A 27,000-nucleotide genomic window follows, 5' to 3' on the forward strand; every position below is an offset into this window, starting at 1 on the left:
CTCTGTATCTAACCTGTGCTGTACCTGCCCTGGGATTGTTTGATGGGACAGTGCAGAGGGAGCTTTACTCTGTATCGAACCCGTGCTGTACCTGCCCTGGGAGTCTTTGATGGGACAGTGTAGAGGGAGCTTTACTCTGTATCTAGCCCGTGCTGTACCTGCCCTGGGAGTGTTTGATGGGACAGTGTAGAGGGAGCTTTACTCTGTATCTAACCCGTGCTGTACCTGCCCTGGGAGTGTTTGATGGGACAGTGTAGAGGGAGCTTTACTCTGTATCTAACCCGTGCTGTACCTGCCCTGGGAGTGTTTGATGGGACAGTGTAGAGGGAGCTTTACTCTGTATCTAACTCGTGCTGTACCTGCCATGGGAGCGTTTGATGGGGACAGTGCAGAGGGAGCTTTACTCTGTATCTAACCCGTGCTGTACCTGCCCTGGGAGTGTTTGATGGGACAGTGTAGAGGGAGCTTTACTCTGTATCTAACCCGTGCTGTACCTGCCCTGGGAGTGTTTGATGGGACAGTGTAGAGGGAGCTTTACTCAGTATCTAACCCATGCTGTACCTGCCCTGGGAGTGTTTGATGGGACAGTGTAGAGGGAGCTTTACTCTGTATCTAACCCGTGCTGTACCTGCCCTGGGAGTGTTTGATCGGACAGTGTCGAGGGAGCTTTACTCTGTATCTAACCCGTGCTGTACCTGCCCTGGGAGTGTTTGATCGGACAGTGTAGAGGTAGCTTTACTCTGTATCTAACCCATGCTGTACCTGCCCTGGGAGTGTTTGATGGGACAGTGCAGAAGGAGCTTTACCCTGTATCTAACCCGTGCTGTGCCTGCCCTGGAATTGTTTGATGGGACAGTGTAGAGGGAGCTTTACTCTGTATCGAACCCGTGCTGTACCTGCCCTGGGAGTGTTTGATGGGACAGTGTAGAGGGAGCTTTATCTGTATCTAACCCGTGCTGTACCTGCCCTGGGAGTGTTTGATGGGACAGTGTAGAGGGAGCTTTACTCTGTATCTAACACCGTGCTGTACCTGCCCTGGGAGTGTTTGATGGGACAGTGTAGAGGGAGCTTTACTCTGTATCGAACCCGTGCTGTACCTGCCCTGGGAGTGTTTGATGGGACAGTGTAGAGGGAGCTTTATCTGTATCTAACCCGTGCTGTACCTGCCCTGGGAGTGTTTGATGGGACAGTGTAGAGGGAGCTTTACTCTGTATCTAACACCGTGCTGTACCTGCCCTGGGGGTGTTTGATGGGACAGTGTAGAGGGAGCTTTACTCTGTATCTAACCCTTGCTGTACATGCCCTGGGGTGTTTGATGGGACAGTGTAGAGGGAGCTTTACTCTGTATCTAACCCGTGCTGTACCTGCCCTGGGAGTGTTTGATGGGACAGTGTAGAGGGAGCTTTACTCTGTATCTAACCCGTGCTGTACCTGCCCTGGGAGTGTTTGATAGGATAGTGTAGAGGGAGCTTTACTCTGTATCTAACCTGTGCTGTACCTGCCCTGGGAGTGTTTGATGGGACAGTGTAGAGGGAGCTTTACTCTGTATCTAACCTGTGCTGTACCTGCCCTGGGAGTGTTTGATGGGACAGTGTAGAGGGAGATTTACTCTGTATCTAACCCGTGCTGTACCTGCCCTGGGAGCGTTTGCTGGGACGTGGAGGAATGAGAGGTGATCTCATTGAAACATAAGATTCTGAGGGGAATTGATCGGGTAGAGGTTGTTTCCTCTGGCTGGAGAGTCTAGAAATAGGGGGCATAGTCTCAGGATAAGAGGTCGACCATTGAAGACAGAGATGAGGAGGAATTTCTTCACTCAGAGGGTTGTGAATCTTTGGTATTCTCTGCCCCAAAGGGCTGTGGATGCTGAATCATTGAGTATATTCAAAGCGGAGATAGATTTTTGGACTCCAATGGAATCAAGGGACATGTGGATCAGGTGGGAAAGTGGAGTTGAGGTCGAAGATCAGCCATGATCTTATTGAATGACGGAGCAGGCTCGAGGGGCCGGATGGCTGATTCCTGCTCCTAATTCTTATGTTCTTAAGCTGTCCACTGTGTGTTTTTAAAAAATTCATTCACAGGATGTGGGCATCGCCAGCAAGACCAGTATTTATTGCCCATCTCTAATTGCCCTCGAAAGTGGTGGTGAGCCACCTTCTGAATACAACTGAGTGACTCGCTGGGCCATTTCAGAGGGCAGTTAAGAGTGAACCACATTGCTGTCGGTCTGGAGTCACATATAGACCAGACCGGGTAAGGATGGCAGATTTCCTTCCCTAAAGGACATTAGTGAACCAGATGGGTTTTAACCACAATCTGATAGTTTCATGGTCACCATCCCTGATACAAGCTTTTCATTCCAGGTTTATTTAATGTTGTACTTCGTCATTTTCTGGTGAATGAAACATTTTTAAAATCTGAGCCAGTGTGTTGTGAGCCAAAGAGCCTTGTGTCCAATGAGGGGAATAAAGGCCCACAGCCTCCCCTGGCCCCAGGCCCTGAACAAGGGACTGGAGAAACTCGCTGCCCTGCGGATCAGACAATCAGCCGGCGCTAGTCCCGCCCCTCGGGCTCCCCGATTGGTTGGAGGACCCGCCGCCGGCTCGCTCCCTATTGGTCAGAAGCTCCCATCAATCAGGCCCGGGTCACGTGTCCCCGAGATCATCACGTGCTCCATCCAACTGACGCCGCTCGGTCCGGGGTGTTGTGTCCGTGTGTTAATGGAGACACGGAATGCAGGAGTTGGTTTAACAGGTGTTTACTGAACAAAGGCTGGAGGTGAACTAAAAGATACAAGACACTATACAGGCTTATATAGCCCGAGTGGCCACTACCGGCATTACAGTACACAGGGGCTCTTAAAGGCACATACACCACAATTCCTCCCCTTTTAGACAACCAGTACATAACATTTTAAGTAATTGTTATTAACATGTGTACAAGAACAATAATCTACACATTTGCTGCAGTTAATCAATTATAAGTCAGTCTCTCTGGAGGCTTCCTGACTCGGTCCGGATAACGCCTTGGTGGTGTAGTAGTTTTCGGTGTAGTAGGTTCTTTTAGCAAGGTCGATTCGGCTTGAATGCCAGTGTCGGGTTCATCTGGTTCCAGTATCACCGGATCGGCGGTAGATACTATGGGTATCTCTGCTTCATCATTAGGCGTATAGAGTGGTGGTGTTGGTTGTCCCTTTTTGGATGACTCTATGATCTGGTCAGCATGGCACCTTATTATGCTTTCTCCAATGTCCACGGTATACATCAGCGGTCCTAGTCGTGTGCAAATAGTTCCAGGCTGCCATTTCTCGGTACGGTAGTCCCGGGCCAAAACTTGTTGACCTATCTGGAAGGTTCTAGTTGGCCTTTCATTCATGCCTTGAAATTGCCGGTTCTCTACGTCCCTTCTGATGTTTGGCTTGGTCAAATCCAGCCCGCATCTTAGTCTTCTATTGAAAAACATCATGGCGGGAGTTTGGTTTGTAACCACATGTGTTGCATTCCTGTAGGCAAACAAGAAGTTATCTACCTTATGTTGTAGATTTATGTCTTCATTACCCATGGCCTTTATGGCCTTCTTGAAGGTCTGGACAAACCTTTCAGCCAATCCATTGGTGGCGGGATGGTATGGGGCGGACGTGTAGTGCCTAACACCATTGTTTTTTAAGAACTTCCTGAATTCTTCGGACACGAATTGTGGTCCATTATCAGAACAGATCTGTTCCGGCAGCCCATTCCTGGCAAATATGGTCCTTAATACTGTGATGATTTTTCCCGTGGTGGTGGAGGACATCTTTATTACCTCCGGCCACTTGGAGTGTGCATCAACCGCGATTAAGAACATTGAGTCCATAAATGGACCAGCAAAGTCGATGTGTACCCTTTGCCATGGAGATGAGGGCCACTCCCATGGATGTAGAGGGGCTTGTGGTGGAGCATTTTGGACCTTCTGGCATCCTAGACAGCCCTTGGTCATTTCTTCGATGTCTCCATCGATACCTGGCCACCACACAAACGCTCTGGCTAGGTTCTTCATTTTCACTTCACCCAGATGCCCCTCGTGAAGCTCCTTTAGCACTTTATCCTGGAGTTTGGGTGGAATCACCACTCTGGATCCACACATCAAGGTTCCTCGGCACACTGACAGCTGTTCTCTTCTTTGCGAGAATGCTGGCAACAGTGGTTCGCCATGTGCTGGCCATCCCTTCACCGTTAAATCGTAGACTCATGAGAGAGTCGGGTCATTTCTCGTTTCCTTTTCAATGGTAGAATTTGTTACTGGTAGACATTCCACTATGGTTGAGTGGAACATTTCCACTGGGTCCACTGTAGGTGCCTCTTCTACTGTGGGCAACGGTAGACGCGATAAACCGTCAGCATTTCCATGCTGTTTTGATCCTTTGTATTCTATGTCATATTGGTGTGCCCCTAGGAAAAAGGGACCACCTCTGTAGCCTTTGCGCTGTCATAATGGGAATGCCCTTTTTAGGGTTGAATATGGAGACAAGGGGTTGATGATCAGTCAACAAGGTAAATTTTTGTCCGTGTAGGTAATGGTTGAATTTCTTTACTCCCCATACCAGGCTGAGTGCTTCCCTGTCGATCTGGGCATAGTTACGCTCAGCTGAGTTTAATGAGCGTGACGCAAAAGCTATCGGCCGCTCCGAGCCATCAGGGAATCTATGCGATAATACCGCTCCTACGCCGTAAGAGGATGCATCGCACGCCAGTCTGATTGGCAGTGATGGGTTGTAATGTGCCAAAACTTCCTTGGACGTGATCAAGCCTTTACATTTATGGAAGGCACCTTTACAGTCTTCGTTCCATTTCCAAATTACTCCCATTTGTAGCAGTTCGTTAAGAGGGTGCAGAACAGTTGACAAGTTCGGTAAAAATTTATGATAGTAATTTATCAATCCGAGGAACGACCTTAATTGTGAGACATTTTCAGGTGCTGGGGCTTTTATGACCGCTTCAATTTTTTCAGGTGACTTATGCAACCCTTCTTCGTTAATTATGTGGCCACAATATATTTGTTTCTGGAAAAATTCGCACTTAGGGCGATTTGCTCGTAGGCCCAGGTCTCTCAGCCTAGTGAGCATCCTGACAAACTGTATCACCGTATGGTATGGCAGCTGTAGCTATGACCGGAAAGCCCTGCAGTGGGTAGTCAAAACTGCCCAACGCATTACCGGCACCCGGCTACCGACCATAGAGCACATATACCAGAAACGCTGTCTACGGAGGTCACGGTCCATCATCAAAGACCCTACCCACCCCAGCCACAGTTTGTTCGCCCTCCTGCCATCTGGGAGATGCTACAGATGCATTCGCACGCGTACGACCAGATTTAGGAACAGCTTCTTTCCCAGGGCTGTCATCCTACTGAACTTCACAAATAAACTCTAAAGCCAGCACATCTGCCAATGCACTTTATTAGGTTATATTTATGTTAATATACTACAAGCCAAATGTATGTTGAATGTTTAAATGTCTTAATCCAAATGTACACTCTCGGGAGCCGCAAGCCTACATTTTGTTGTACTGCACTTGTGCACTGACAATGACAATAAAAGTTGATTTGATTTGATTTTTGACCTGCTCCAAATTGGCAAGGTGCTCGTTGTCATTTTCTCCTGTTACAAGGATGTCGTCTAGGTAGCATGGGGTCCCCGGAATCCCTTGCAGGACTTGCTCCATAGCTCTTTGCCAGATAGCTGGAGCTGATGCTACTCCGAAAACCAATCGATTGTACTGGTACAGGCCTTTGTGTGTGTTTATCGAGAGATACTTTTTAAAGAGGCCTCCTCAACCTCCATCTGTAGATATGCCTGTGCCAAGTCAATTTTGGTGAAACGTTTCCTTCCGGATAGTGAGGCAAAAATATCTTCTATCCTCGGAAGAGGATACTGTACCATGTGAAGGATCGGGTTTACAGTCACCTTGAAGTCCCCACAGATGCAAATTTTTCTCTGTTCTTCAGGTTTATCATTATTCAATGTTTTCTTCATGACCGGGACAATGGGTGTTGCCCACTCGCTCCAATCTATCTTGGATAACACGCCTGCCTTTTCCAAATTCTCCAGCTCTGCCTCGACTGCTGGACGAGTTGCGTATGGCACCGGCCTGGCCTTAAAAAACTTGGGAATTGCCGCATCTTCCACTTTTATTGAGGCGGTGACGCCTTTTAAGGTTCCTAGTTCCTGTTGAAACACTTCTTTGGCGTTGGCCAAGATGTCTTTTAATCGTTCAGGTTTGTCTTCATCATCATTTTTTTTATCACTGGTCACCGTCAGTGCCTGAATGGAGTGCCAGTCTAAACGTATCTTCCTGATCCATTCACGTCCCAACAGCGGTGGACCACCATCTTGCAGAATGTATAAATACAACTTCTGTATTTCCTTGCCGTTGTATACAACAGGCACCCTTATTTTCCCTCTGGGGTATACTTTCGGCCCCGTATATGTCTTCAAGATAATGGATGTGTCTTTCAAAGGTATATGCGGAAATAGCCGCTCGTAATCCCGTCGACTTATGACGGTCAGAGCTGATCCTGTATCTAGCTCCATTTTAACTGGGGACCCCGCTATCGTGAGGGTAACCCAAATGGTCTGGTAATCTTCTTTGGCAATTACATTATGTAATTTGAGAGAGCTTAGTCTCTTGTTTCCGGAGTCGCTATCGCTCTTCTGGTCTTCGGAGCTACTGTCCGTCATCATTTGTACCTTTCGGTACTTTTCCTTATTGATTTTTTTTCTGTCTGTGGATTTTTTGATTCCAGATCGGCATACACGTGTAATGTGTCCCATTTTCCCACATTGCCTGCATGCTTTGTCCTTGAACCAGCAGTCCCTCTGGTAATGGGTGGATCTGCCGCAGCGATAACATCTCTCGAAACCCCATGTCATTTCAAGGGTGCTGAAGTCCTGTTGCTTTTGCTGTATCTCTGCAGCTCCTCTTGCTGCTGCTTCGTATGATACAGCCACACTAAAAGCCTTGTCCAGTGTCAAATCTTTCTCAGAAAGTAGCCTTTTTTGTGTTCCTTCACTTCAGAGACCGCAGACGAATTTGTCTCGTAGAGAATCTGCCAGTCCTGCCCCAAATTGGCAGTGTAGGGTATCAACAATCTCCTTAAAATTCTTGTCCATCGGTTTGGCTGGAGTGATTAAGTTTCGTAACAGCCTGTATGTCCTTGCGCCCATTAGATTTAGAAGTACCGATGCCTTTTTATCATCCTCTATTTCATTCGCTGTGCAATATACCTCCACTCTTTCCACATGTGGTCCAATCCTCTACATCACTATCGAAAGCAGTAATATTGCCAGTCTTAGGCATCCTGAAAAAAAAAATGGCGCCTCCCGCGCTTTCCTTTCTTCCCTGCCGAGAAAAAAAATGGCACCTCCCGCGCTTTCCCGCTGCTGCCAACGCTGTTCTCTGCGGTTTTTATTTATACAGATATTTTTAATAGTTGGAGACTCGTTCCTGCCGGACTCTCTGGGACTTTTCCCTCCCTCTGCTTGGTCCAAACGCCGACCTGCTTTGCAGCGCTGGCCGTCTCCAGAGTGCTCCACCCTCCGTCTCTGTTTGCCTCCGCCTTCGCTGCTCAGCCCCGCTGCAGAGCCAGCCGATCGAGCCCCAGCCCGCCGCCCAGGAAGGATTATTGCAGTACCTGCCACCAGCCCGGCTAGCTGGTGAAACCAGTTTTTTTTTTCTTCGACCTTCGTCTGAGGAATCGATCGCCTTGAGGTGCTGCCGAATTGCAAGTAAGTCCATTTCCAATTCGTCGCCCCTGTTGTGTCCATGTGTTAATGGAGACACGGAATGCAGGAGTTGGTTTAACAGGTGTTTACTGAACAAAGTCTGGAGGTGAACTAAAAGATACAAGACACTATACAGGCTTATATAGCCCGAGTGGCCACTACCGGCATTACAGTACACAGGGGCTCTTAAAGGCACATACACCACACGAGGCCTTGTGGACTCTCAGGTTTTTCTATTTCTCTATATTCTCTCCCGATCCACCCCTCCTCCCCCACCCCGCGCAATTCTCCACCCAATCGGAGCGGAGAAAACTCACTTTGCGTCACCGATCGCGACTCTGGAGCCGACACCAAGGCCTTTCCCCGGAATGGCCCGTGCCGACTCCGTCCGGCAGGATCCGACCGCGCAGGTGCAGCTCCGAGTTGGGGAGGGGGGTTGGCCCCCTCTGGGCATGCGCAGTTATTGCCCTTGGTGACCGGGAGGGGTCGCAGTGCCAGACTCGGCCCAAACCGCCACTCCCTGTGCGCATGCGTGGATTATCGTCTGTCAATCAACCATCAGCCAGAAGAGGTCGCTGGTGAGACCAGTGAAGAAAGAAACACTTGCATTTCTATAGCGCCTTTCACCACCACCGGCCACCCTAAAGTGCTTTACAGCCAATGAAGTACTTTTGAAGTGTAGTCACTGTTGTAATGTAGGAAATGCGGCAGTCAAATAGTGCACAGCAAGCTCCCACAAACAGCAATGTGATAATGACCAGATAATCTATCTTTTTGTTAACTCTGTTTCTCTCTCTACGAATGTTGCCTGGCCTGCTGAGTGTTTCCAGCATTTCCTGTTGTTATTTCAGATTTCCAGCATCCGCAGTATTTTGCTATTATCCTTTTGTTACATTGATTGAGGGATAAACATTGGCTAGGACACCAGGGATATTTCCCCTGCTCTTTCCCACATTACAACAGTGACTACACCTCAAAAGTACTTCATTGGCTGTAAAGCACTTCAAGACGTCTGCCCATCTAACCAACCAGTCTATATTCTCCTGTCGCCTGAGGCTTCCCTCCTCGCTATTTACCACTCCACCAATTTTCGTGTCATCTGCGAACTTACTGATCATACCTCCTACATTCATATCTAAATTATTAATGTACACTACAAACAGCAAAGGACCCAGACCCTGCGGTACACCACTGGACACAGGCTTCCAGTCACAAAAACAACCTTCGACCATCACCCTCTGCCTCCTGCCACTAAGCCAATTTTGGATCCAATGTGCCAAATTGCCCTGGATCCCATGGGCTCTTACCTTCTTGACCAGTCTCCCATGTGGGACTTTGTCAAAGGCCTTACTGAAGTCCATGTAGACTATCAACAGGACTGTCCTCATCCACACACCTAGTCACCACCATTGAAAAATTCAATCAAATTGGTTAGACATTATCTCCCCCTGACAAAGCTATGCTGACTATCCTTGATTAATCTTTGCCTCTCCAAGTGGAGACTAATTCTGTCCCTCAGAATTTTTTCCAATAATTTCCCTACCACTGATGTTCGGCTCACTGGCCTGTAATTCCCTGGTTTATCCCTACTACTACCCTTCTTGAATAATGGTACTACATTAGCTGTTCTCCAGTCCTCTGGCACCTCCCCTGTGGCCAGAGAGGTTCTGAAAATTTGTGTCAGAGCCCCTGCAATCTCCTCCCTTGCCTCACAGCAGGCTGGGATACATCTCATCTGGGCCTGGGGGTATATCCACTTTTAAGCACGCTAAAACCACTAGTACCTCCTCCCTCTCAATACTAATTTGTTCAAGTATATCACAATTCCCCTGGCTGATTTCTATGCCTGCATCGTCCTTCTCCACAGTGAACAGATGCAAAATATTAATTTAAAACCTCACCTACATCTTCTGGCTCTACACACAGATTGCCACTTTGGTCCCTAATGGGCTCTACTCTTTCCCTGGTTATCCTCTTGCCCTTAATATACTAATAAAACACCTTGGGATTTTCCTTTATTTTGCCTGCCAGTGTTTTTTCATGGCCCCTCTGCGTTCTCCTAATTTCTTTTTTAAGTACCCCCCTGCACTTTCTATACTCCTCTAGGGCTTCCACTGTTTTTAGTCCTTTGTATCTGCCAAAAGCCTCCCTTTTTTTCCCCCCTAAACCATTCTTGTATGTCCCTTGACATCCAGGGATCCCTGGGCGTGTTGGTCCCTCCCTTGACCTTTACAGGAACATGTTGGCGTTGTACTCTCTATTTCCTTTCTGAAAGGCTCCCACTGCTCTGATGTGGATTTTCCTACAAGTAGCGTATCCCAGTCCACTTTGGCCAGATCCTGCCTTATCATATTAAAATCGGCCTTCCCCCAATTTAGAACCTTTATTTCTGGTCCATCTTTGTCCTTTTCCATAACTACTTTAAATCTCACCGAATTATGGTCACTGTCACCAAAATGCTCTCCTACTAACCCTTCTACCACTTGCCCTGCTACATTCCCTCGAATTAGGTCCAGTACCGCCCCCTCTCTTGTAGGGCTTTCTACATGTTGGCTGAAAAAGCTCTCCTGGATGCACTTTAAGAATTCCACACCCTCTAAGCCTTTCACACTCTGACTATCCCAGTTAATATTGGGGAAGTTGAAATCCCCAACAATTATTACCCTATTATTTCTACACTTCCCTGAGATTTGCCTACATATATCTCCCCCTTACTGTTTGGGGGCCTATAGTACACTCCCAGCAAAGTGCTTGGCCCCTTTTTGTTTTTTAGTTCTACCCATATGGCCTCATTAGAGGAACCTGCTAAGGTATCATCCCTCCTTACAGCAGAAATTGACTACTTGATTAATATTACTAACCTGATTTTTGGTCAACTCTTGGAGTATTCGCGTTTAATAAATCTCCGGGAGAAGGAGTCGCTTCACTTGTACTGGTTCCTGGGGCCTGATCACCTTCCCCAGGAGCAGGGCCTTGATTCTGGGGGTGTATTATTGCACCGCTTGGTTTACTTGAGAAGAGCCCCATCAGGGCGAGTGCGGGAGGGTGCGAGTGCGGGAGGGCCCATCTCCAGGACCAGTGTGTATCTGAGTCAATGGGACTCTGACCTTTCTCCCCAGTCCATCTCCAGGACCAGTGTGTATCTGGGTCAATGGGACTCTCTTGGACCTTTCTCCTGTAGGGGGGCATCTTTTAACAGGTTTAAGGTAATTCACCTGGTCTGCAGCCTTTGCCTGCACTCTGACCAATTCCAATCTTTTACCTGGTTTACAGTAATTCACCTGGTCAGGCAGCCTGCTGCTACACTGTAAACCAATTTTCAAACAGCGGTTTCGAATCGCTACCCCACCTTCCAGTTCTGACTGAAGGACTTATAATTAATGATATTAAAACAGACAAATGGTCTGGATGAGAAAAATCAAGTTTTATTAACTAAATAAACTACAATCAAATTGTAAACTATACCACACGAACACAGTAATAACAGTAAAATTGCTTAAATGGGGGAATGCAGACGGTAAAAACGAGGGATTAGATGGCTCCAATGTTACTTAAACAATCTTAGCAATATCCCCTTAATTACCATCCCCTAACTCCTTACTAGGTTGCTTTGCTGAGGAGTCAGAAACTCTGCTCACATGTGGTCCAGCGAAGTGAGAGAGAGAGAGAGAGAGAGAGAGAGAGAGAGACTCACCTGTGGTCCCAGGAAGTAAAGAGAGAGCGATAGCTTCTCAGGAGCTATCATATATACCTGGTGAGAACCCCCCCCACCCCCTGCTGCTCGCCTGTCTGGAACATTCGCGCCCAAAAAGTTCCAACACACAAGAGAAAAGCTGTGATTGGCTAACTCAAAGTGGTTGGACTGGGTTAGTGTGTCTGCACTGTGGGGCCGAAATGTTCCCACCCACATCCGCTCACCTGGGCTAAAACAAAAGGGAATACAACTGCTCTATTGTCCAGAATGATGGGTGATTTAAACCCATTCAGTTCTTAAACTGTGGCAGATCAAAATCCATTCCAGGGTTTCAGTCTCTCATTGTCTGTGAGAGAGCTCTGAATGGCTGTGTAAACAGAAGCAGTTTCAAATCGATTTTCCTGCAGTGGGTCTCAAGTGGGTAATTGCTTATGTCAATATAAGCAACTTCAAGTGCGGAGAGGGAAACTCCCTGGTTTGATTGACAGGTATGACTCAGCCACTGCTAGATCCTCCCACTTTATACACACACAGACCTCACGGGCTGGTTTATTAAGCCCCAGTATCTTGGCCAATGCTTTCTGTGGCCATTTTAAAACATTTTGTGATTGCCCAAACTCCAGGGAATGATTTTATTAAGATGTACTGTCTCAATGTGTGTGAATATTTCCACAAATTCCTCGATTCCATTGTTGTCCACATTCTTTCCATCTCAGGAGCAGTCTTTTGCGGTCCTAGGCCCATTTTTAAAACATTGTAGGCAAGGCACATCACCCAATTCTTCGTCCACGATGTGGAACAATATTTTTCAATCTTCAGGGAAAATAGGGTATTTTGCGACACCCCTACACTCCCCAGTCCATCTCCAGGACCAGTGTGTATCGGAGTCAATGGGACTCTCTCTGACCTTCCTCCCCAGTCCATCTCCAGGACCAGTGTGTATCTGAGTCAATGGGACTTTCTCTTACCTTGCTCCCCAGTCGATCTCTGGAAGCTCTTTGAATCGGAAGGGTTCTCTCCGGTTGGTGCTCACAATCCTGTGCTGGTTCAGCTGCTGTTGTTCCTCAGTCTACAATCCCTGTTTACTTTGAGCTGAGCACCTTCCTCAATCACACCATCATTCACCGGGAGATCTAATTGTGGCAGAGCAGAAAATAAGAACAATATTGAAAGCGTGAAATAATGTAATGTAGACTTTTAATCTGCTTACTAATAATTCAATTTCAAGGCCGAGTATTTGTTTGATTGTGTCCCTTTCCTCAGATCCCCAGTTCGAGGGCTGTGTGCTTAGTTTGGAGATTTTCCTCACTGTAAATTTCCGGCCTCCTGAGACTCCCCCATTTTCACTGCTCTGGGTGGAAATGCGCCATTTTCTGTCAAAACTGCTCATGAACCCACCGCGCCCTCCACCCCCGGACCAGCCCCTGTATTGTGAGCTGGTTCAGCTCATTCCCCGGGACCTGATAAAACGACCGTGCCCTCCACCCCCTGTATTGTGAGCCGGTCCAGCTCAATCCCCAGGACCTGATGAACCCACCGTGCCCTCTACCCCCAGACCAGCCCCTGTATTGTGAGCCGGTTCTGCTCATTCCCCGGGACCTGATGAACCCACCACACCCTCGGACCAGCCCCTGTATTGTGAGCCAGTTCAGCTCATTCCCCGGGCCCTGATGCTGACAGGAAGCTCCCCTCCATTACAAACCTGTTCTGTTGCACTTTAACATCCCTCCCTGTGATATAAATCATTAGAACGGAGACTTCCACTTTCTCACTCCTGTAGAGGGAAATGCGCCATTTCCTCTGCTGAGTTACTAACCAGCGCTGTGACCCTCCCTCCCTCGCTATGATCTAAACTCGGGGCTGAGCAGCCGCTGTCGGGCGCTGAATGGAGCTGAGTTCCCTCAGTCACAGAGCGCCAGCCTAGAACCAGCGCTGTGACCCTCCCTCCCTCGCTGTGATCTAAACTCGGGGCTGAGCAGCCGCTGTCGGGCCGGGTGCTGAATGGAGCGGAGTTCCCTCAGTCACAGAGCGACAGCCTAGCTCCAAGTTGAAGTTTAAGCCTCATTGTTCAGGACTCCCCCACCAGAGGAAATAGTTTCTCTCTCGATCCTGTCAACTCCTTTAATCATCTTAAACCCCTCCATTAGATCACCCCTTGATCTTCTATATTCACGGGAATAGAAGGCTCGTCTTTGCAACCTGTCCTGATCATTGAACCATTTTAGCTCAGGTATCATCCGATGAATCCCCTCTGCATCCCCTCCAAGGCCAACCTCTCTCTCCTGAGGGACGGGGCCCAGAACTGAACAACATGTGGAACAATATTCACTGCTCAAAAATATAATGAGACAGAGTTTATCAAATTTAAAAAAGAAAGTTACTAAACCATAGCAAGAGGAAGTCTTACCAATGATATGTATCCACATACCCTACTGCTGAGAACCAACAGGTTCCTACTCCTGGACTGCCGAGTACATAGACAGGAGTTTACACTGAAAGTCTGTGAAACATTCAGATATAAATTGGAGCCAAGGCCTCTGGCACTGAGATCCGACAGATTGTTACCCTGACAACAGAGGAAATCACTCACCGACAATAACTGAAAACAGAAATAACAAAACCAACATCACATGTTTGGAGTTTAGTGAAGAACATTAACCCTGAACATTCAGCCAGTGTTTCTAACCATGAAGCTGCGATTCCAATAACGGATTTTTACACCACCAGACCTGACACTGCGGGTTTACTGAATCCACCGTCAGTTCCAGCTGTACAGAACATTAAGCAGCGCCACATCTACAGAAACACATCAATACAATAGTCACATTGTTGGAGATTCACCCTGTGACCGCTGAAAAGCAGATTGTCTTAAACCAGCTAAATCTGTTAGTTCTCGAATTGTATGTCTCCAGACACCTGGATCATGGGGCCAACAAGAAACTTTTTTCTGACAACACAAAATAATTTTACTAATAATCATTCAAATATAAGATTTACGTATCATTTTATCAGTTTATACTTAAACGATAATCATTTAATTCAACTGCCATCGCAAAATTCAGAAATAGATTTACTGATAGAAAATTACTCAGTAAATCCAGCGTCCAGTTTGAATTATAATTCACAACGGAGTGCCGTTTGTCACGGAGTGCAGCTTGGAACAGAAACATAGAAGATAGGAGTAGGCCATTCGGCACCTCGATCCTGGTGAATCTTCGCTGCACTCCCTCCATGGCAAGAACATCCTTCCTCAGATAAGGCGACCAAAACTGCACACAATACTCAAGGTGTGGTCTCACCAAGGCCCTGTACAACTGCAGCAAGACATCCTTGTTCCTGTACTCAAACCCTCTCGCTCCGAAGGCCAACATACCATTTGCCTTCTGAACCACCTGCATGCTTACCTTCAGCGACTGGTGCACAAGGACACCCAGGTCTCGTTGCACTTCCCCTTCTCCCAATCTATTGCCATTCAGATAATAATCTGCCTTCTTGTTTTTGACATCAAAGTGGATAACCTCGCATTTATCCACATTATATTGCATCTGCCATACTTCTGCCCAAATCATACTGGAGTTTCTCGGCATCCTCCTCACAGCACAAATGCCCACCCAGCTTTGTGTCGTCTGCAAACTTGGAGATATTACACCTGGTTCCCTCGTCCAGATCATTAATATATATAGTGAATAGCTGGGGTCCAAGGACCGATCTCTGCGATACCCCACTAGTCACTGCCTGCCACTCAGAAAAAGACCTATTTATTCCAACTCTTTGCTTCCTGTCTGCCAACCAGCTCTCTATCCAAGTCAATGCCTTGCCCCCAATCCCATGTGCCTTAACTTTACACAGAGTGTAAACCTGCGTGTTTGATGAGAAAGGGAGTTGGGCGAGGAGTGGAGGGAGGTGCTCCTTTCTTGATCTATCTTTGTCAGCCTTCAGGACAGCAGGAGTTAAAAAGCTGCACGAGAGGGGACAGAGAACCAGTGGGAGTTCGGCTCTGTGAAACCCCCCAACCGCATTCGGAGAAAAATAAAAGGTGACATCACAGGGAAAAGGGTAAGTGATTGGTTGGTGAGTATTTTGCTCACTTCTCTTATCTTTTAAAGCCCAGGAAGTTTATTAGTAATTGTACGGTTTCATTATTAGTAAAGTTTACTAGCAGTAATAAATTTTATTGGGTGTAGTAGAGTTATAAAATAAATTAATTAAGACTCAATAAAGATGGCAGGGCAGGTGATGTGTTGCGACTGCAGTATTTGGGAGCTCCTGGACGCCAGTCTGATCCAGGACGAACACGTCTGTGATAAGTGTCTGCGGCTCGAGGAGCTTCGGCTCAGAGTTGAGGAGCTGGAGGCCGAGCTGCGGACACTGCGATGCATCAGGGAGGGGGAAAGTTACCTGGACACGTTATTCCAGGAGGCAGTCACACACCTTAGGTTAGGGTCTTCGGATTTGGTCAGTGGTCAGGGACAGGAGGATGTGACTGTGAGTGAAATAGAAACAGAAGATAGGAGCAGGAGTAGGCCATTCGGCCCCTCGAGCCTGTTCCACCATTTAATGAGATCAAGGCTGATCATCCAAATTCAGTACCCTGTCCCTGCTTTCTCCCCATATCCCTTGATCCTTTTAGCCTTAAGAAATACATCCAACTCCTTCTTGAATATATTTAATGAATTGGCCTCTACTGCCTTCTGTGGTGAATTCCACAGGTTGACCACTCTCTGGGTGAAGAAATTCCTCCTCATCTGTCCTAAATGGCTTACCCCTTATCCTTAGACTGTGACCCCTGGTTCTGGACTCCCCTGCCATCGGGAACATCCTTCCTGTATCTAGTCTGCTAGTCCTGTTAGAATTTTATGAGTTTCAATGAGATCCCCTCTCATTCTTCTGAACTCCAGCGAGTATAAGCCCAATCGACCCAATCTCTCCTCATACGTCATTCCTGTCATCCCAGGTATCAGTCTGGTGAATCTTCGCTGCAATCCCTCCATGGCAAGAACATCCTTCCTCAGATAAGGCAACCAAAACTGCACACAATACTCAAGCTGTGGTCTCACCAAGGCCCTGTACAACTGCAGCAAACATCCTTGTTCCTGTACTCAAACCCTCTCGATACGAAGGCCAACATACCATTTGCCTTCTTAACCGCCTGCTGCACCTGCATGCTTACCTCCAGCGACTGGTGCACAAGAACACCCAGGTCTCATTGCACTTCCCCTTCTCCCAATCTATTGCTGTTCAGATAATAATCTGCCTTCCTGTTTTTGCCACCAAAGTGGATAACCTCGCATTTATCCACATTATACTGCATCTGCCATGCTTCTGCCCAATCACCCAACCTGTCCAAATCATACTGGAGTTTCTCAGCATCCTCCTCACAGCACACACGCCCACCCAGCTTTGTGTCGTCTACAAACTTGGAGATATTACATCTAGTCCCCTCGTCTAGATCATTTATATATATTGTGAATAGCTGGGATCCGAGGACCGATCCCTGGGGTACCCCACTAGTCACTGCCTGCCACTCGGAAAAAGACCCGTTTATTCCAACTCTTTGCTTCCTGTCTGCCAACCAGTTCTCTATCCAAGTCAGTACCTTGCCCCCAATCCCATGTGCCTTAACTTTACATGCTAATCTCTTATGCGAGACCTTATCGAAAGCCTTCTGAAAGTCCAAATACACCACATCCACTGGTTCTCCCTTATCTATTTTACCAGTTACATCCTCAAAAAATTCCAGTAGATTAGTCAAGCACGATTTACCTTTTGTAAATCCAGGTTGAATTTGTCCGATCCTATCACTGTTTTCCAAGTGCTATTACATCTTTTATAATGGACTCTAGCATTTTCCCCGTTTTCTCTCTACCACCTTTTTTGAATAGTGGGGTAACATCAGCTACCCTCCAATCCATGGGAACTGTTCCAGAGTCTACCGAATTTTGGAAGATAGACTATTTCTAGGGCCACTTCCTTAAGTACCCTTGGATGTAGATTATCAGGCCCTGGGGATTTATTGGACTTCAATCCCGTCAATTTCCCTAACACCATTTCCCTACAAATACTGATTTCTTTCAGTTCCTCCCTCTCATTAGACCCGATGTTCCCCGACATCTCTGGGAGGTTATTTGTGTCCTCCTTTGCGAAGACAGAACCAAAGTACAGGAAACTTCGCGATATCCGGCACCGACGGGACCGAGCTGCTGCCGATCTATCCAAACTTCCAGATAGACCAGCGCTAATGTTGTAGGATACAGAGGTTTTCATCTCCGTATCTGACAGCAAACACTGTTGCTTAGCAACAGCTTGTAAACACTCGGCCCATACCTTGGAAGTGTCTCTGAAGCGGTTGCTAAGCTACAGAGATGCTTTCCAGAGCCTGCCTGTTAAAAGAATGCTAGAAGAAAAAAAAAACCCTAACCAAAACGGCTGCTGATTTCTGCTGTTAGATCGAGGTTTACGGACATACAACCTCCAGATAAACCAAAGTTTCCTGTATGTATTTAATTGGTCTGCCATTTCTTTGTTCCCCATTATAAATTCCCCTGATTCTGACTGCAAGGAACCTACGCTCGACTTCACCAAACTTTTTCTCTTCAAATATCTATTGAAGCTTTTGCAGTCAGTTTTTATGTTCCCTGAAAGCTTACTCTCATACTCTATTTTCCGCCTCTTAATTAATCCCTTTGTCCTCCTTTGCTGAATCCTAAACTGCTCCCAATCCTCAGGTTCACTGCTTTTACCGGACAATTTATATGTCCTCTCCTTGGATCTTATGCTATCCCTAATTTCCCTTGTTAGCCACGGTTGAGTCACCTTTTTTGTTTTATTTTCATGCCAAACAGGCATGAAAAAATTCTGTAGTTCATCCATGCGGTCTTTGAATGTTTGCAATTGCCTATCCACCGTCAACCCTTTGAGTGACATTCCCCAATCAATCCTACCCAACTCACGCCTCATACCATCGTAGTTTCCTTTATTTAAATTCAGGACCCTAGTCTGAGTCAACTACTTCACTCTCCATCTTAATGAAGAATTCTATCATATTATGATCGCTCCGACCCAAGGGTCCTCGCACAACAAGATTGCTAATTAATCCTCTCATTACATAATACCCAGTCTAACATGGCCTAATCTCTAGTTGGTTCCTCGACATATTGGTCCAGGAAACCATCCCGTATATACTCCAGGAATTCCTCCTCCACAGTATTGTTACTAATTTGGTTAGCCCAATCTATATGTAGATTAAAGTCACCCATGATAACTGCTGTGCCCTTATTGCACGCATCTCTAATTTAGCGTTTAATGCCATCTCCAACCTCCGCATTACTGTTTGGGGTTCTGTATACCACTCCCACTAACGTTTTCTGCCCCTTGGTATTTCTCAATTCTACCCATACAGATGCCACAACATCAGAGCTAATATCCTTCCTTACAATTGTGTTAATCCCTCTTTAACCAGCAATGCTACCCCACCTCCTTTTCCTTTTTGCCTTTCTTTCCTGAATATTGAATACCCGTGGATGTTGAGTTCCCAGCCTTGGTCACCCTGGAGCCATGTTTCCGTAATCCCAATCATATCATACCTGTTTACCTCTATTTGCGCAACTAATTCATCCACTTTATTACGAATGCTCCTTGCATTAAGACACAAACCCTTCAGGCTTGCTTTTTAATGCTCTTAGACCTTTTAGAATTACTATTTACTGTGGCCATATTTGATTTAAACCCTTGATTTCTCTGACTGCCACCTGTTTTTCTCCTTCCTGTCTTTTGCTTCTATCCTTGTTTCCCTTTCCTCTGTCTCCCTGCTCAGGTTCCCAACCCCCTGCCATTTTAGTTTAAACCCTCCCCCAGAGCACTAGCAAACACTCCCCCTAGGACAGCGGTCCCGGTCCTGCCCAGGTGCAAACTGTCAGTTTTGTACTGGTCCCACCTCCCCCAGAACCAGTTCCAATGTCCCAGGAATTTGAATCCCTCCCCCTTGCACCATTCCTCTAGCCACGTATTCATCTGAAATATCATTCTATTGCTACTCTGACTAGCACGTGGCACTGGTAGCAATCCTGAGATTACTACCTTGGAGGTCCTATTTTTAAATTTACCTCCGAACTCCCTATATTCAGCTTTTAGGACCTCATCCCATTTTTTACCTATATCGTTGGTACCTAGATGCACCATGGCAACTGGCTGTTCACCCTCCCCTTCCAAAATGTTCTGCAGCCGCTCTGGAGACATCCTTGACCCTTGCACCAGGAGGCAATATACCATCCTGGAGTCATGTTTGTGGCCGCAGAAAGGCCTATCTGTTCCCCTTACAATAGAATCCCCTATTACTATAGCTCTCCCACACTATTTCCTCCCGTCCTGTGCAGCAGCACTACCCATGGTGCCAGGAAGTTGGCTGCTGCTGCCTTCCCCTGATAAGCTTTCCTCCCCAACAATATCCAAAGCGGTATATCTGTTTGAGAGGGGGATGGTCACAGGGGACCCCTGCACTACCTGCCTGCACCTACTACTCTGCCTGGTGGTCACCCATTCTCTTCCTGCCTGTGCAGCCTTTCCCTGCGGTGACCAACTCTCTAAACATGCTATCCACGAAGTCCTCAGCATCGCGAATGCTCCAGTATGTATCCACTCGCAGCTCCAGCGCCACAATGCGGTCTGTCAGTAGCTGCAGCTGGATACACTTCCCGCACACATGGTCGTCGGGGACACAGGAAGTGTCCGATTTCCCACATAGTGCAGGAAGAGCATACCACGGCACAGAGCTCTCCTGCCATGCCTTACCCTTTAATTCATTCAAATTAAATTAAAAGTGAGGCAGGTATGGTGACCCAGGAGGTGGGGGAGCCTCAGCCTTTGCAATTGTCCAACAGGTTTGAGGTTCTTGCGGCCTGTATGGATGAAAGCGGTGGCTGCAGGGTGGATGAGCAAACTGACCGTGGCACCGAGGTACAGGAAGCGATTCAAGCAGGGGGAGTTAATAGGAATATATAGTGGTAATAAGGGATAGCATAGTAAGGGCGATACAGTTCTCTGCGGCCAAGAGCGAGAGTCCAGATGGCTGTGTTGCCTGCCTGGTGCCAGGGTTCAGGATATCTGCTCTGGGCTAGAGAGGAACTTGCAGTGGGAGGGGGAGGAGCCAATGGTCGTGGTCCATGTTGGTACCAACGACACAGTTAGAACTAGGAAAGCGGTTCTGCTGAGAGACTGCGAGCAGCTAGGGGCTAAATTAAAAAGCAGAGCCTCAAGGGTAATAATGTCTGCATTATTACCTGAGCCACGAGCAAATTGGCATAGGGTAAATCAAATTAGAGAGATTAATGCGTGGCTCAAAGACTGGTGTGGGAGAAATGGGTTTCGATTCCTGGGGCACTGGCACCACACTGGGGAAAGTGGGATCTGAGCTGGGACCAGTGTTCTGGCGAGTCATATAACTAGGGCGGTAGAGAGGGTTTTAAACTAAATAGTGGGGGCAAGGGATCAAATTTGGGAAGATGTGGTAAATCAAAGAGTAGAGACAAGGCAATGGAGAAAGGTATTAATATGGGAAATGATAAACAGACCGTGACAGGAAGGGATAGAGAGGACAAATCTAAGAGTAAATCAGCAGTTAAGGCTAGAGGTTACAAAAATAAAAGGACAAAACTAAAGGCTCTGCATCTGAATGCACGTAGCATTCAAAACAAAACAGATGAACTGATGGTGCAAATAGGAATAAATGTGATCTGATAGCCATTACAGAAACATGGCTGCAGGATGACATAGATTGGGACCTGAATATTGAAGAGTACGTGACATTTAGGAAGGACAGAAAGCTAGGAAAAGGTGGAGGGGTGGCTCTGTTAATTAATGATGGTATTAGCACAATAGAGGGATGACCTAAGTTCAAGAAACCAGGATGCAGAAGCGGTTTGGGTAGAGATGAGAAATGATAAAGGCAAGAAGTCACTTGTGGGAGTGGTGTACAGGCCCCCTAACAGTAACCACACGGTAGGATGGAGTATAAAGGAAGAAATAATAGGAGCTTGTCAGAAAGGTACGGCAATAATCATGGGGGATTTAATCTACATAGAGACCGGAAAAATCAGATGGGCAAAGGAAGCCTAAGCGAGGAGTTCATAGAATGTTTTCAGGATAGTTTCTTACAACAGGACGTTCTGGAGCCAACCAGAGAGCAGGCCATACTAGACCTGGTATTGTGCAATGAGATAGGATTAATTAAAGACCTCATAGTGAAGGAGCCCCTAGGTAGCAGCGATCATAATATGATTGAATTTTACATTCAGTTTGAGGGAGAGAAGAGTGGGTCCAAGACTAGTATTTTAAAATTAAATCAGGGCAATTACAAGGGTATGAAAGCAGAGCTAGTTAAAGTGAACTGGCAAATTATGTTAAGGGATAGGTCAATAGAGATGCAGTGGCAGACATTTAAGGGGATATTTCAGAATACACAGAATAGAGACATTTCAACAAGAAAGAAAAATTCCAAGGGGAGGACCCACCATCCATGGTTAACTAAAAAAATTAACGATAGTATCCAACTTAAAAAGCATATAATTGCGCAAAGATGGCGGGCAGGTCAGAAGATAGGACAGAATATAAAAAACAGCAAAGAGTGACTAAAAGATTAGTGAGAAAAATTAGAGTACGAGAGAAAGCTAGCTAGAAATATAAAAACAGATAGTAAGAGTTTCTATAGATATTTAATAAAGAAAAGATATAACAAAGTGAGTGTTGGTCCGATAAAAAAAGTCAGGGAATTAATAATGGAAAATAAAGAGACGGCAGTTGAATTGTACAGGTATTTTGTATCGGTCTTCCCCATAGAGGATACAAGTAACATCCCAGAAATAGCTGTAAATCAGGAAAATGAAGGAAGGGAGGGAGGAACCAGTGTGTATCTGAGTCAATGGGACCCTCTCTGACCTTTCTCCCCAGTCCATCTCCAGGACCAGTGTGTACCTGAGTCAATGGGACTCTCTCTGACCTTTCGCCCCAGTCCATCTCCAGGACCAGTGTGTATCTCAGTCAATGGGACTCTCACTGACCTTTCTCCCCAGTCCATCTCCAGGACCAGTGTGTACCTGAGTCAATGGGACTCTCTGACCTTTCTCCCCAGTCCATCTCCAGGACCAGTGTGTATCTCAGTCAATGGGACTCTCTCTGACCTTTCTCCCCCGCGGCCGCTTCGACCCAATGTTCCCAGAGATTGCCTAAGAGAGGCCGGCGCTGCTGTAAATGTCGGAGATTCTCTGATCCACACTCACCGCACCATCCGCCGCTCCTCAGTCCCGCCGCCATTTTATCTCCTTCCTCAAACCGGAGCCTCATCCGGGGACTGCGAGCAGCACCGAGCATGCGCACTGCGGCCACGCAGCCCGCGCTTAAAGTCCCTCACGGAGCCCGTCTCTTCTATTGGCTGCGACTCGTAGATTGACAGCTGCGCTCACCAATCGCAGCCCCCAACGCCTCCGGGCCCCGCCCACTGTGTTAAAGGGCCGCCGCCAGCTCCGGGGTCACGTGGCTCCTGATCGGCCGTTCAACCGCCTCAGCGCGCGGGTGAGGTCATAGCCCCGCCCACCAGCGAGCCCTTGTTGCCCAAGGTGCCGGCCGACTGCTGTCCCTTCTCCCCGGGCGGGCGGCGGCTGTCCTTCCCCCGGGGAAAGGAGCGGACTCCTCTCTAACTCTGTTCTCCAACTGCTCCTCCCCGCTCCGGCTTTTATAGCAGCCGCCGGCCCCGCCCAGCGCAGCCCAGCCGCGCCTTCTGATTGGCTGAAAACCCGGAAAATCTCAACCTCTGATTGGCGCGTTTTTCAATCCGCTCCAACCTCGGACACCAACGAAAAAGGCGGCTTATAGAATAAGAGCTCGTCTGTGAATCAGACTCGTTATTGTTAAAGTGATGGCCCTCTGTGGGACTGAATATTAACCAGTTATTAAAATCATTGCATCTGTGGGACTGAATAATAATCATTATTGTTAAAATCATTGCATCTGTGGATTGAATAATAATCATTATTGTTCAAATTATTGCATCTGTGGGATTGAATAATAATCGTTAAAATTATGGTATCTGGGACTGAATAATAATTAAAACTGTGGCATTTGTGAGACTAAATAATAATCATTACTGCTAAAGATTGTCATCTGTGGGACTGAATAATCATTTTAATTAAAATTATAGCATCTGTGGGACTGAATAATCATTAAAATGGCATCTGTGAGGCTGAATAATTCATTATTAAATTGTGAATTATGGCAAATTGATCCTTTAAAATTACTGGTTCCTGAATTGACAGATTTAATTTCATTTTAGCTTTTCAGCGACCCGCTTGTAAATGAGATGCCGGTGTCGGGATGGACCTGCTTCAGCACCTTGTAGATGTCGATGCTGTAACTCTGCTTCCTGGTCTTCCTGCGCTTCTTGTCGCCTTTGGCCCGCTTCTTGGTGGCCGCTTTCTTCGGCCCCTTTTTCGGGGCGATGCTTCAGGCCTGGTGAGTGGACGCGAGGGTTTGTGATGGAGAAAGTCTCCCGGACGCGCTATTTAATAGCTAGCCGTATGCAAATGAGGAATCAGAATGTGAAGGATTCCTATTGGTGAACCAGCGCATAAGTATCTATTGTGAGTTAGGAACAAGGGGTGCCACCTGGCCAATCAGAAACGCTCATGGTGTTGCAGCTGGTTTCAGGCACGTGGGGGAGAGTCTCCACATGACTGCAGCTTGAAAAATATATTACAATAGGAAAATACTGTGGAATCTGAAATAACAACAGAAAATGCTGGAAATACTTGATGAAGGGTCCCAGACCTGAAACGTTAACTCTGCTTCTCTCTCCACGGATGCTGCCTGGCCAGCTGAGTATTTCCAGCATTTTCTGTTGAAAAATATATTTTTGGTACCATAAGTTGCCCTGTTAAATTGCAGACTGCTTGCCCGACATTGATCCAGCTGAATGTTGGGAAGACCGGTCCCCGCCACTAACTGCGTCCCCACGTCACCGACTCCCTCCCTCTCCCTGGGCAGCTGGCTGAGCCAGACTGTTCACAACCGTGATGTCATATTTGAACCCCCACCCCCCTCAGATGAGCTTCCGACCACATATCCACGCCAGCACTAAGCCCGCCTATTTCCGCCACCGGTATATCACCCGACTCCGCCTCTGCCTCAGCTCATCTGCTGCTGAAACCCTCATCCATGCCTTTGTTACCTCTAGACTTGACTATTCCAATGCACTCCTGGCCGGCCTCCCACATTCCACCCTACGTAAACTTGAGGTCATCCAAAACTCTGCTGCCCGTGTCCGCACGTGCACCAAGTCCCGTTCAACCATTACCCCTTGTGCTCGCTGACCTACAGAGGCTCCCGGTTAAGCAACACCTCGATGAAAAAAATCTCATCCTTGTTTTCAAATTCCTCCATGGACTCACTGTCATGCTGCAGTTGTACAGGGCCTTGGTGAAACCACACCTTTAGTATTGTGTGCAATTTTGTTCGCCTTATCTGAGGAAGGATGCTCTTGCCATGGAGGGAGTGCAGCGAAGATTCACCAGACTGATACCTGGGATGGCAGGAATGATGTATGAGGAGAGATTGGGTCGATTGGGCTTATACTCGCTGGAGTTTAGAAGAATGAGAGGGGATCTTATTGAAACTTATAAAATTCTAACAGGACTAGACAGGCTAGATGCAGGAAGGCTGTTCGCGATGGCGGGGAGTCCAGAACCAGGGGTCACAGTCTAAGGATAAGGGGTAAGCCATTTAGGACTGAGATGAGGAGGAATTTCTTCACCCAGAGAGTGATGAACCTGTGGAATTCTCTACCACAGAAGGCAGTTGAGGCCAATTCATTAAATATATTCAAGAAGGAGTTGGATATATTTCTTAAGGCTAAAGGGTTCAAGGAATATGGGGAGAAAGCAGGGACAGGGTACTGAATTTGGATGATCAGCCATGATCGCACTGAATGGCGGAGCAGGCTCGAGGGGCTGAATGGCCTACTCCTGCTCCTATCTTCTATGTTTCTATGTTTCCAGATTCATCATGGTTTGCTGTGCACTTCACAACATGGCACAGCATCGTGGCTTGCAGATGCCTGAGGAACAAGTGGCTCATCACATAGCCTCCTCAGATGAGGAGGAGGAGGAGATCGACAACGACCAGCTTGCAGAGGCGCATGAACCAGCGGCAGCAGCATGCGAGCACATTGCTGGCCGGGATGCAAGGCATGCACTCATCTTGGCCAGATTTGCTTAACCTAGCCAATCAAGCACTTTTGCCTCGCAGCTTCTTACCAGAGCATCGAGAATGGCCAAGAACCTGCAGTTCCTACCACTCTGACCACCATACTGACAATTGCAAGTCATGCTAAGCCCTCAATGTGGAAGTCCCATTAGCAATATTACACACGCCACAACTGCAACAGTTGACATCAGAATTTTTAATGACAATAACCAACTGATGGCTTTTTAACATTAAACATAACATTTCACCCAAGTGACTACCCTTGTGACTACTTGTGCATTATCTTCCTCTTACGCGTGCTCCTACGTGGTGCTTCCCCTGTGGCTTCAGCGGATGTGGAGGCCCCTTGCTCACTTTTTTGCTGCTCCTGTCTCGACATCTTTGACGGGTGTCCTCTGGGGTTGCGAACCTGTGAGGGCTCGGCAACAGTCTGCTGCTCCTGCGACTGTGCAGGTGTTGAGATGCCGATTTCAGTTGGGTGGGGACTCTGGTGGGGCTCTGACCAAGGGCTCTGCAGTGGCATGGTCGTGTGAGTGCTTGGAGTGGAGCCCCCACTTCCTTGTTGTATGCCACCAACATCCCTCTCATGGGTCAGCCCCACTTCAGAGCTAGCAAGTAGCTTGACAGCACCTTAGAGCTGACCATCGCTCCTCAAGAGATGTCAGTCTATTCTGAACAAATACCATGTTTTCCATACCCTGGTGACTAAGCTCCTCCATGGACGTAGCCATCCTCTCCTCTACCATTGCCATCCTCTCCTCTACCATAGCCAGCCTTACCATGGAGGTAGCCATCCTTTCAACGGAGGTTGCCATCCTTTCTGTGGTGATGCATTCATGCCGCAATGCAGCCACAAAGGCTCTGCTCATGTTAGCCAAGGACTCCTCCATTCACTCCACACTCGCAGCGACCCTGGAGACAAAACCTGCCAGGGACTCCTGCACCTGTTCCTGGAGTTCCAGCACCGCTCTTCTTCTGGATGGACCCGGAGGCAGAGGGTTGACATGCTGCTGAGCCGAGCTGGCAGAGTCCTGCACCCTCCGACTAGGACTCTCCACAGCTGTCCCTGTCTCCACCATCTGCTGATGCTCACTTGTGCGCTGTGATACACCAGGTAACAACACTGCACTATCTCACGAAGGTACCACCGAAGTGTGAGTGTCTGCGCTGGTGCTGGGTGTGCTGAATTCTGCTGATGCTGCACCCTCAGAGGTTGCAGCTTCCTCTGAGGAGTCGGGAGGCTCAGGCTGTTCCTCCTGGACAGTGGGGATGGGGGCTTTCGATGGTCCTGTGGGGG

General features: G+C 47.5%; 1 protein-coding gene and 1 long non-coding RNA gene across 2 annotated transcripts in view; one reads left to right on the forward strand and one right to left on the reverse strand.

Annotated features, from left to right (window-relative positions):
* Positions 1 to 27,000, forward strand: part of LOC147091836 (uncharacterized) — a 1,030,142-nt gene that overhangs the window by 482,867 nt on the left and 520,275 nt on the right. The gene's annotated exons all lie outside the window — the stretch shown is intronic.
* LOC147091851 (uncharacterized) lies at positions 11,172 to 15,589 on the reverse strand. Its single transcript, XR_015075240.1, has 2 exons — positions 12,667 to 15,589; positions 11,172 to 12,589 (listed from the first exon to the last, which is right to left on the reverse strand). It is a non-coding gene; the product is annotated as an uncharacterized LOC147091851 (long non-coding RNA).

The sequence above is a fragment of the Somniosus microcephalus genome, unplaced genomic scaffold (genome assembly GCF_052327205.1).
Source record: "Somniosus microcephalus isolate GS21.2 unplaced genomic scaffold, FLI_Smic_1.0 unresolved_chr3, whole genome shotgun sequence".
NCBI classification, from domain to species: domain Eukaryota; kingdom Metazoa; phylum Chordata; class Chondrichthyes; order Squaliformes; family Somniosidae; genus Somniosus; species Somniosus microcephalus.